Source organism: Balaenoptera physalus (genome assembly GCF_965194825.1).
Source record: "Balaenoptera physalus genome assembly, chromosome: 1".
In the NCBI taxonomy this organism is placed as follows: Eukaryota; Metazoa; Chordata; class Mammalia; order Artiodactyla; family Balaenopteridae; genus Balaenoptera; species Balaenoptera physalus.
This window is the reverse complement of record NC_138882.1, coordinates 167,233,414-167,245,777: the sequence shown is the minus strand read 5'-3', so window position 1 is coordinate 167,245,777 and position 12,364 is coordinate 167,233,414. Positions and strand designations below refer to the sequence as shown.

The 12,364-nt window shown below is 49.6% G+C and overlaps 1 long non-coding RNA gene across 1 annotated transcript; it reads right to left on the bottom strand.

Moving 5' to 3' along the window:
* Positions 1-5: 5 nt before the first annotated feature.
* On the bottom strand, positions 6-11,633 carry LOC309639277. The gene is made up of 3 exons (XR_014251571.1): positions 6,497-11,633; positions 4,805-6,460; positions 6-627 (listed from the first exon to the last, which is right to left on the bottom strand). It is a non-coding gene; the product is annotated as an uncharacterized lncRNA (long non-coding RNA).
* Between the last annotated feature and the right edge of the window lie 731 nt (positions 11,634-12,364).

Genomic DNA, 12,364 nt, shown 5'->3' with positions numbered 1-12,364 from the left:
GTGGCCTTCCATTTTGTCATTTATTCATTTAACAAAAATGGTTACATCTACCCTGTACCAGGCAGTGGGCTTCTGTGCCAGGGATGCAGTGGTAGGAAAAGACTTGGCCTCTGCCCTCATGGAGTTGACAGTCTAGCAGGTCAGAGTGTCAGAGACACAGTCGTCCACTCAACATCCATTCCCATTGCCGCTTCCTCATTCCAGACAGAATCCTGATTTTGTTCAGGTGGCTGTCTTCCTCCTGGATCCCACCCTGTGCTTCAGCAGAGATGGCTCCTAAGCCCAAGGGTGAATCATGATTGTAACTGATGGTCCCACGCCCCTCGGGATGGATTGGTTTAGGTAGGGGCATGGGACACAACTGCAGCCAGCAGATACAAAGAAAAGTCTCCCCGGATTTCTAGGAAAGGCTCCCTCACTTTTGAAAGAAAAAATGCCATGTGGGAGCCAGCCTCTAAGATGACCTCCCAGCGTCCCCCACCTTCTGGTGTTCTCACCCTGTGTAGTCCCTTCCCATGTAGAACCAGGGCTGGGCTGATGATAGAATACAGCAGAAGTGGTGGTGTGTCACATCTGAGATTAGGTCCTAAAAGACACTGCAGCTTCTGACGTGGTTTCTCGGTCAGTCTGGAGGAAGACGGCGAGCACTACATTAGGAATGGCCTTATGGAGAGGCCCACGTATGGACGGACCAAAGCCTCCTGCCAACAGCCACGTGAATAAGCTTGGAAGTGGATCCTCCAGCCATGGTTAAGCCTTCAGGTGACTTCAGCCCTGGTCAGAAGCTTGACAATAACCTCATGAGAGACCTTCCGCCAGAACCAACCAGCTAAACCACTCCAGTTAAAATGTTATTTTAAACTAAGTTTTGTGATAATTTCTTACACAGCAATAGTTACCTAAGACACATAATGAGGAGAAAACCCTACTAGTATGACATGAAGTCCAGCTGTGATGCCTGGAATTGCTGCATCCATCCTGCTAACCTGAGGACAAAGCCAACATCAAGGAGGCAGAGCAGTGAGATGGGGAGAACTTAACCTTGAGAATCTCACTGAATTAGCCCACCTCAAAACCAGTCCTACCACTAGACAACTTTCCTAGTTGTTTAAGCCAGTGGAGTTGGGTTTTCTGTTATTGTGGTTAAAAGCTTCTAACACATCTAGGGACATAGATGATAAACATATAAATGCATTTCCCTGCGAGCTGAGATGAAGGAAATGAACTGGATGAAAAGATGGCCAATAACAGGGAGACCTACTCAGAGAAAGTGTCCTCTAAAGATGCAGCATTTCAACTTGACCTGAAGGACGAGGTGGATCAAGCCGTGTGAAAAAGAGCAGGGAGAAGAGTTGCAGGGGGCGGCGTCAGGGTGTGAGAGGCCCCAGAGGAGTGGGAGCAGGACCAGTGCTGCTGGGGCACTGTGAGCAATGGGGAGGGCTGGGGTGGGGGGAGGAGAGGTGGGCAGGGCCAAGTCACAGGTGTCGGGGATGAGGAGGGGGCAGGGAAGGGACTAACAGCTTCTAGGCCCTCTCCTTAGTGAGAGCTCCTTTGACACCCCTCCCAGCCCCCAGCTCATATTCACACCAAAGCAGAGGTGCCATTTCTCTGAAGGCAGTACCCTCTGAATACTGCTGCAGGAGAATCACTTACTTACTCATTTATTCATTCAATCAATTGTGGAGGACCAGAGGGATAGGATGGTAAGCAAAACCGGACTTGGAAGCTCTTGGAGCTTCCTGGGAAGATGGGTATTAACCAAAAAACCACACAACAAAGGTGAAAATAGAAAATGTGATAAAGTGCTATGAAGGTGGAATATCTGAGCAATAAGAGCATCTAACAGGTGGACCTATGTTGGAGTCAGATAAGATATCCCTGAATAAATGGTGCTTAATCTGAGGTCTGATGGGTGGTAGGTGTTGACTGGGCAAAGTCAGGAATGGAGAAAGGAGAGGAAAGAGAAGCCTTTTCTAGACAAGGAAAAAAGCATGTGCATAGGCCCTGCATGGAAAGGAGGTATATTTGAGTATCTGGAGGATTGTAGACAGATCTGAAGGGGTCTGTTTTCGCTCATCACTGAGTCCTCGGTGTCTGGTACAACAGGTACTCAATATCTGTTGAATTAAGGAAGGCCCGTTTATAGAGATGATCCTACTAAGTGAAGTAAGTCAGACATTACCAAAGGGGAAAGCGGATTCCCTAGCGGTCCAGTGGTTAGGACTCTGCGCTTTCACTGCCGAGGGCCAGGGTTTGACCCCTGGTTGGGGAACTAAGATCCCACAAGCTGGGAATGGGATAAATTAGGAGTTTGGGATTAAGAGATACACACTACTATATATAAAATAGATAAACAATAAGGTCCTACTATAGAGCACAGGGAACTATATTCAATATATTGTAATAAGCTGTAATGGAAAAGTATCTGAAAAAGAATATATATATATATACACACATATATATATACACACACACACATATATATATATATGAGATATATCACTTTGCTGTACACCAGAAACTAACACAACATTGTAAATCAACTATATTTCAATTAAAAAATTTAAAAAAAAAAAAGAAAGGTTCGTTGAGGAGGTGGAGCTTGGCGCAAGGTAAGGCAGACCATGCAAGGCCTTGCTAGGCTCTGTCAGGAGTTTGGATTTTATTCCAAGGACCATGGGAAGACAATGAATGCTATCAAATGGGGTGGGAAGGGTGACATGGTCAGATTGGCATTTTTATTAGACCTCTCTGGCTGTTGGGTGGGAAACCAGTAGGGACTTGATTGTAAACTGGGAGACCAGTTAAAAAGTGATTGCCGGACTTCCCTGGTGGCGCAGCGGTTAAGAATCCGCCTGCCAATGCAGGGGACACAGGTTCGATCCCTGGTCCGGGAAGATCCTACATGCTTCGGAGCAACTAAGCCCATGCACCACAACTACTGAGCCTGTGCTCTAGAGCCCACGAGCCACAACTGAGCCCGCGCGCCACAACTATGGAGCCCGCATGCCTAGAGCCCGTGCTCTGTTACAAGAGAAGCCACTGCAATGAGAAGCCTGCGCACCACAACGACGAGCAGCCCTCGCTCACCACAGCTGGAGAAAGCCCGCGCGCAGCAACGAAGACCCAATGCAGCCAAATATAAATAAATAAAATGAAAAAAAAAAAAAGTGATTGCCAAGGTCCAGACAGGAGATGATAGAGGGTTAGGCTCAGGAAACAGAGGCAGAGAGAAGTGGGCCACATTAATTTACTTATTTATTCAGGAAACATTGAACACCTACTGTGTGCTAGGACAGAGGTGCTGGAGATTTTCAAGTGAGCAAAAATTGACATGGTCCTTACGCTCACAGAGCTTACAGTCTAGTGAAAGAAACAGACATTACTTAAATAATACCACAACCTGGACTTCCCTGGTGGTCCAGTGGTTGACTCCTCGCTCCCAATGCAGGGGGCCCGGGTTCAATCCCTGGTCAGGGAACTAGATCCCACATGCCGCTCTTGTGGGATCCTGCATCCCACAAGAGCCCTCACGCGGCAACGAAGATCCCGCGTGCCACAACTAAGACCCGGCGCAGCCAAATAAATAAATAAAATATTAAAAATAATACTACAACCAAATGGACAATTACAACTATGACAGGTGCATGAAGGGGAAGTATGTGGTGCTGGGATGGTGAATAATGAGGAATCTGACCTGGTCAGGGAGGTCAAGAGGAGGGTGTCCCTGAGAAAGCAATGCTGGAGCGGAGATCTGAGGGAATAGGAGTTAACAAGGCAGAAGGCTGGAATTCCGTGCAGAGAAAACAGCAGGTGCAAAGGCCCTGTGATGACCACAGCCAGTGTAGTTGGAACAGAGAGAGTGAGAGGGAGGATGGGGCCAGAGAGGGAGGAAGGACCAGACCATGCAGGACCTGATGGGCCATATTAAGAGTATGGCCTTTATTGCAAGAGCACTGGGAAGCTGTTGAGAGATTTCAGCAGGTGGGTGACATGATCAGATTGATGATTTTAAAAGATTATCAGAAGCCACCACCTGGAGAAGGGATTGAGAGGAGAAGGAGAGAGGAGTGACAGTAGGGAGTCCAAACAAGAACACCAATTCTGGTGACACATGATGGGCCCTCCATCCAGTGAGTGGTGGAAACCGAGAGGTAGACAGAGGAACTGAAAAAATGGGGAATAAAAAAGAAAGGTGTCAAGGATGACTCGAAGTTTTCTGAGGCAAATAGGCAGATGGATACTGGTATCGTTCACTGAGAGAAGGAACTCTGGAAGAGACCCAGGTTTAGGGGGACAGATCGTGAGTTTGACCTAGAAGCTGGTGGTGGATAACAATTTCTCCTACAGGTCTGGAGCTCTGGGAATGGGTCTGATCCCATAGGCTGGGAGGAAGGGGCCGGGAGGCCAGGAGGGAAGAGTGCAGGGGACGTTCTAGGAGGGTGCAGTGTCCAGGCGCCTGGGGCCTGGGTCCTCTGGCGCATCATGGGGGGTTGCTTTGGAAGAACTGGCCAGGCTGCAGAGAGGCTGGCCTCCTGGTCTATTTCTTGGTTTCCTGCCTGAGCTTTAGGAATGTCCGGTCTGTTCCTGAGCAAGACCGAGCAGAGTGGAGGCGGGGGCAGAAGCCTGTGCTCCGGAGAGCCCTCCCTTTCTCCAGTTCTGTCCCTTTCCCAACAGGGCCAGACCAGGCAGGGCCAGAAGAGGCAACAAATGCCCTTCCCTCCTCCTCCCTTCATCCCAGCCGCCACCGCTCCTGAGCGTCGGCTCTCTTATAACCGCCCAATCCTCCCGCTACTTTCTTTACCAGCGTCAGTCCGGATGGGCCTCCGTCAAAGGAGCGGTCATTCCAGCCCTCAGCCTGGACCCGGCTACTCCATGAATGGGCATCTGGCGCCCCCTCGTGGTTAAATGAGCACATTGGCGAGCTAGATGAGGCCGGAGCTGCTGGGACCAGAGGCAGGGCTGTGGCCAGGGTCCTGGCAGAGAGGTCAGGAAGTGAGTGTCCAGTCCTGGCCAGTGACTCACTCTATAACTGTGGACTATTCTCGTGACCTCTGTGAGCTTCGATTTCCTCGCCTGCAAATTAGGGCTAGTGATCTGGGTGAGGCATTCCTTGAGCTAACACATAGAATAAAAGAGTCTTGTTAGTTGCAAGACCCCCTCCCTAAATGGAGGGGCCTTGACATCCTGGGGCAGCTCAACAACACCTCCTGTGTACTACCAGCCCCTTCCCCAAACCACTCCACTTCGGGACAGCCTCATTAGACATACCTCGATGTGGCCAGAACATTGTGATACATAGGGCCAGGTCCGTACTTTCAGTGTGCTCCTTCTAGATGTAGAAGGAGGCATTGAATGCAACCTAAGAGGTCAGTGACAGAACCAGGCACAGGATGTGATAGGAATATAAAGGAGAAATATTTGATCCAGATCTCAGAGGCGGCTACCCATAGGAGATAACTCCCGAGAATCTCCTTTAAATTAAGGGTTGAGAACTGAGAACGTTATGCCTCGAAAGGACAGCCCCTAGCACTCAGCTCTGGTCCACTGTTGCCAGGTGGATTTGGATCCCAGCATTGCTGGCAATGGCCAACAAGGGTAGAATGATGGTTTGGGTGTGCCCCAGGTGTGGGCAATAAAGGTAGAGAATTAAAGAATCATAATAAAAAAACTAAAAATTGGCCTGCTTTTTATCATCACCACCCACTGGCAATTTTTTTTTTAATTTTAATTCTAATTTTTTTTCCCACTGGCAATTTTAAACAACATCAGTTAAAAAATGCTTCTCCTGGACTTCCCTGGTGGTCCAGTGGTTAGGACTCCGAGCTTTCACTGCTGAGGGCTGCGGTTCAATCCCTGGTTGGGGAACTAAGATTCCACAAGCTGCGCGGCGTGGCCAAAACACACACACACACAAACCCCCAAAACACTAATGACCCATTCCCTCCTCCACCCAGGCCCTGGCATCCACCATCCTACTTTCTGTCTCTGTGCCACCAGGGAAGTCCCCCGGCAACTAATTTTTAAAAATTAAAACACTAGCATTTCAGAGAAAACTTATCTTAAGAGCAGGATTCAGACCCTGGGCTTTAGGTGCTTGTATTCCTCAGGGTTGACAGTCTGCCCTTCTCACAATTCTGAAGTTGATCTCATCCGCTTTTGGGGCTTAAACTACTGTCTAGGTGAGAGGCTGTATGATGCAGTTAAGAGCATGGATCCTGGAGCTGGACTTCTGGGGTTTGAACCCAGCTTTGTTGTTTAGTAGTTGTGTAACCTTGGTTACATTATTGAACTTTTCCCCCTCATCATAAAATGGCAAGAGGGAAGGCACAGGGACTTCCCTGGTGGCGCAGTGGTTAAGAATCCGCCTGCCAATGCAGGGGACACGGGCTCGAGCCCTGGTCCAGGAAGATCCCACATGCCACAGAGCAACTAAGCCTGTGTGCCACAACTACTGAGCCTGTGCTCTAGAGCTCGCGAGCCACAACTACTGAGCCTGTGTGCCACAACTACTGAAGCCCGCGCGCCTAGAGCCCGTGCTCCGCAACAAGAGAAGCCACCGCAATGAAAAGCCCGTGCATCGCAACGAAGACCCACTGCAGCCAAAAATAAATAAATAAATAAATAAATAATAAAAATACATTAAAAAAAAAAAAGTTCCTGCATGAGACCAAAAAATAAAATAAAATAAAGAGTGAGGGCACAATACCTCATAGGGTTGTTGTAAGTAATCAATAAATTAAAGTATGTAAGAACTTAGACGGAATTCTCTGGCTGTCCAGTGGTTAGGATTTCGTGCTTTCACTGCTGAGAGCTGGGGTTTGAACTAAGATCCTGCAAGCTGTGCGGCGTGGCCCAAAAAAAAACTTAAAAAAGTGTCTAACAGTTGATAAGGGGTAGATAACATTTTTACTGTTAACTTTTTGCTAATGACTCCCAAATAAGAATCTCCAGTCCAGGGCTTCCCTGGTGGCGCAGTGGTTAAGAATCCGCCTGCCAATGCAGGGGACACGGGTTCGATCCCTGGTCTGGGAAGATCCCACATGCTACAGAGCAACTAAGCTTGTGTGCCACAACTACTGAGCCTGTGCTCTAGAGCCTGCGAGCCACAACTACTGAAACCCGCATGCCTAGAGCCCGTCCTCCGCCGCAAGAGAAGCCACCACAGTGAGAAGCCCGCACGCAGCAACGAAGACAAATGCAGCCAAAAATAAATAAATAAATAAATAAATAAATTTTTAAAAAAGAGGGCACACTATTAAAATTAAAAAAAAAAAAAGAATCTCCAGTCCAGCCCTTCTTCCCGAGGTTGACAACATACGTATGTGTCTGCTGGACATCTTGGCTTGGACATCCTGCAGGCACCACCGATTCAAGTCCAAATCTGGACTTAGAAATATCACCAGAGAGCATCACAGGATCCACCAGCCTCTCAAGCAAGATCCCTGGGAAGTCACTCCTCCCGCCGCCTCACCTCTGTGATATCTCCTACTCCGTCCCCAGTGCCCTATCGCTGGCCCAGGCTGCCATCATTTCTGCCATCCTAGAAACAGCAGCAAGGTCCTCTCCTCCAATCCAGTCTCTTCAGAACAGCCACAGATGTGCCCACACACTCCCCTGCGTTAAATCCCCTCAGGCCTTTAGGATAAAACGCAAACCCTGTAGAGTGGCTTCCTGGGGGCTGCTGACCCTGCAGCTCCCACACCCTTCCTCTCTTCTCTGTGTTCCCCCAACCCTGGATTTGTGACTCCTCCCGATGAACCGTTTCCTGGGCCTGGGACACTCTTCCCTGCCTGCCCGTCCCCCACCCTTAGTTGGCTGATGACTGTTCAATTAAATAGCTCTTCTTCCAGGAGGCTTTCTTTGACCCCAGAGCTCTGGACCTACCCCAGCACAACAAATGTTTTATTGCAATGATTTGTCTATTAAATGCTCCTCTGCCAGAACCTGAGTCACAGGAGCAGGGACATTTCAGTTTTGTTGTCCACCATGTCCCTCGTAGCCCCCCGTGCCGGGCACACCATAGATGCTGTCTGTGTGCAATAAATGTCTGACAGAGAAATGTGAGCAAGAGCATGGACGCCAGAACAGTCGGGAGACTACTTGGCGGGTTGTGTTTCTGTGGTGGCTTGTCAGACCGGCCAGGATGATGCCAAGTGTCCAGGAAGACAGGCAGGAATCAGGCACCGAACGCCTTGTATCCTGATTAGCTGGGAATTTTGTTCTTCATCCCATGGCATGGAAAACCACAGCAGGGTTTTAAGCCAGGAGGTAACGTGATTGGAGGTGAAACACCAGCTGGCCACAGTATGGAGGCAGGTGGGCCAGACGGCAGGCAGGAAGACAGTTATGAGGCTGTGGCAGTAAGATGTCTCTGGAAGGACACACAGGGAAGTGAGGAAGGGAACTGGGTGGCTGAGAGGCAGGGCAGAAGAGACATTTCATTGCCTGTTCTTTTGTCCCTATGGAATTTTAAAGCGTGACTATATCACTTGGTCAAAAATATCATTTTAAGGAGTGGATGAAAGGGGGCTTCCCTGGTGGCACAGTGGTTAAGAATTCACCTGCCAATGCATGGGACACGGGTTCGAGTCCTGGTCCGGGAAGATCCCACATGCCACGGAGCAACTAAGCCCGCGAGCCACAGCTACTGAAGCCCACACAGCTAAAGCCCGTGCTCCGCAATAAGAGAAGCCACCGCAATGAGAAGCCTGTGCGCCTCAACGAAGAGTAGCCCCCGCTCGCTGCTACTAGAGAAAGCCCACGCGCAGCAACGAAGACCCAAGACAGCCAAAAATAAATAAATTAATTTAAAAAAAAGTCTTTGTTGGGAATTCGTTGTTGGTCCAGTGGTTAGGACTCTGCGCTTTCACTGCCGAGGGCCTGGGTTCAATCCCTGGTTGGGGATCTAAGATCACGCAAGCCTGGTGGTATGGCCAAAAAAAAAAAAAAGTCTTTGTTGTTACCTGAATTCAAATTTAACTGAACAGCCTCTATTTTATCCGGCAACCCTATACCCCAGCTTTTCTCTTCCCTCTGCCCATACTGCTGGGCCTTTCCCCAGTTTTTTTAAAAAATATTTATTTATTTGTCTGCTCTGGGTCTTTAGTTGCAGCATGCAGGCTCTTAGTTGCAGCATGCAGGATCTAGTTCCCTGACCAGGGATTGAACCCGGGCCCCCTGCATTGGGAGCGTGGAGTCTTACTCTCTGGCCCAGGGAAGTTCCCTTTCCCCGATTTTTATTTTAAATCTTTTTTAGAAAAATTTTTTTATTTTTGGCTGCGTTGGGTCTTCCTTGCTGCGTGTGGGCTTTCTCTAGTTGCGGAGAGCGGGGACTACTCTTTGTTGTGGCGCGTGGGCTTCTCATGGCGGTGGCTTCTCTCTTGTTGCGGAGTATGGGCTCTAAGCATGCAGGCTTCAGTAGTTGCTGCGCGTGGGCTCAGTAGTTGTGGCTCACGGGCTCTAGAGCGCAGGCTCAGTAGTTGTGGCGCACGGGCTTAGTTGCTCCGCAGCACGTGGGATCTTCCCAGACCAGGGCTTGAACCCGTGTCCCCTGCGTTGGCAGGCAGATTCTCAACCACTTGCGCCACCAGGGAAGTCCTTTATTTTAAATCTTGATTTGAATAATTTTTACTTAAAAAAAGTCACTCCAATTTATTTTAAAAATTGCCACTAGACTTTTCTGCAGTGTCCTTGTCCTCACACAGTACCCACCTGCACACAGCAGCCTAGGCCACCAGGGTCTGCCGGGGTGGTGAGTGGGAGGGGCAGGGTGGGTAGCCCTGGCACCAGGCCCTGGGTCCTGGTGATGGGCACTGGTAATTGAGCCTGGATGCTGAGTACTGGGTTCCAAGCACCGGGCACCATGTCGTGGCTCTGAGCTCTGGGCTCTGGGTCCTGGAAACCAGGACCAGGGCAGAGGCCACAAGTGCCTGGTTACTTGGCAGAAGTTATTGGGCTCAGGGGCAGTCATGAGCCTGGTGTCACTTACTGCCCTGGGACAGGAGGAGCTGCCTAACTCCAGTTGTTTTGTAACAGCTGCTGGACTAAGCTAGAGGAGAAATTTAAGGAGCTGGGGGTGGGGAGGAAGGGATCTGTGGGTTGAGCAAGGCCAATTGGACAGGCTGACTCAGGTACCAGGCCCTGGGGGGTGACAGCAGGTTGGAGCTCCAGGCCTCAGGGAGACAGGCAGGTAGGGCCCTCGGGGCAAAGGCAAGATGGGTGGTGGGAGGTGTGGGACCCTTTAGCCCCCTGTCTTTATACCCTCCCATTTGCTAAGCTCCTGGCCCAGCTCCCAGACCAAGGCAGCTGGAGTGATGAGTGTGGGTCTAGGGAGTACGAATGCCAAAAGCTTGTCTCACGTCTCAGAACACAAGGATCCAGCCAGAGCAGATGGCACAGCTGAGAGTGAGAAAAAGAGACCAAGAGATAAACAGGGACATCACCAGAGAGAGACTAGAGAAACAGGACAGGACACAAAATAAGAGACTGAATGGCCACACACAGAAGTGGGTTTTGTGGGGGAGGGAGGGATGAGTAGCTACCCAGCCAGCTGACCTTTCCTTTATCTCTTCCTAGACCCTGCCCTGTCTGAGTTTCTCCCCACTATGTCTCCTACCCCAGTTTCTCATCCTCAGCACTATTGATGTTCGGGGCAGGAAATTCTCTGATGTGGGATTGAGGGGTGGCTGTCCTGCGCGTTGTAGGGTATTTAACAGCATCCTAGACTCTGCCCACCAGATGCCAGTAGCACCCTTCCCCACAAATGTGACAACCAAAAATGTCTCTGGACATTGCCGAATGTTCCCTGGGGAGGAATTGCCCCTGACTGACAATCTTCCCTGCTCCCAAGTAGATACATGTGCTTGAGAGCCAATTCCTGGTTTCTGGCTCGTTCTGGTTCTCCCATCCAGAACCCCCTTTGCCCCCCGCATGGCTTCAACTGCCCTGACTCTGAAGCCAGGGAAACTGGGAGAGTTGCTGAGACTGAGAAGGGGTCTGAAGATCTGCTGAAGCAGCCGTGAACAAAGTACCTGTCCTCATGGCGTTTCGGGTCTTATTCCACCCAGAAGGCACCACAGGGTGTTTTGAGGTGCTCTAGGGGGTGCTTTGTGAGTGGGTATACACTCTTGTCTCTAAGGGAGGAGGGAGAGATGAGTCCCCAAGTATGTCTGGACTAGGTATTTGTAGCAAGTATTCATTTTACCCACAATACTCAGATGTAAGACATGTCATATTTATTTATTTCTCTAAATCTCATTATCTGCTCCAAACCCCCTGCCAGCCAAGCTGGCGGGAAATTCAATCACAGTCATGTTTTGGGAATCCTCTACCCAGTGTTGTGCTGGTAAAATGTTTACAAACGGCTTGAGGGAAAGGGGGAGGTGTGTGTTAGGGAGAGATTTGTAGCATTTGCCAATTTCCGTGGTGTAAATACTCCCACCACCGCCAACTTCAAGCTGCCAACCTGATGTCACTGAAGGTGCTGCTGGGAAGAGGCCAGCAGCAGTGCACCGTTATGTAGCGTTTCCACCATGTAGACACGAATAACCCCAAGAGCATGTGTAATAACAAAGTGCAGTAAAATAATTAGGAAGTGACACACTTTGAATGTTATTACCTTTGAATATACTTTATTTAATTGTAAGTTTACATACTTTAATTTTTTATAATGCCCCCACCCCTCTAAAGCACTGTGTTTAATTCCTGTGTTTATCCAATCTAGAATATTCAGGGCAGGACTGTTTAATCTTCAATCAACTTTCATTTATCCTCGTGGACCTGCTTGGCTTAGCCACAGTGGTCTTTTGCTGTGACTCCCAAGCCAGCATTCTTAGTACTCACACGTACTCACACACCCATGCCCTCCCCAGCAAACAGAAGCTCTGCAGGCCCATCAGAGGTCCTGGGAGATCAGAGTGGGAGCGGTGCAAAGTCCCTATTACTCAAGGAAAGACAACAGCCACAGTCAAGACACGCAGACCCCTGTTCACTTTCTCAGGCTTGGGAAAACCTTCAAACCTTTTTGGATGGGGCCACTTCCTCCCCTCCCCAGCCTGGAGGCTGGGAGCCCTGTACTCTGGAATAACCCAGCTTCCAGTCTCCTAGAGCGGGGCCTTAGTAAACAAAAGCCCTGCCTGGGGGATGTCTTTTGATGCCTGGCAACCTTTGACAGCCTCAGTCCCCACCCCCAGGCAAAAAGGAGGAAACTCACCCACAGCAAGGAGACCAAAATGCAAATTACAACCTCAATGTATTTCTCTGCTGCATAGTCAGACTACTGTGGTGGCAACAACCCTCTGGGGCACTGAACTAAACAAAAGGAAGAGTATAGGCCATGCAAGGAGAGATTACAGCTAGACTG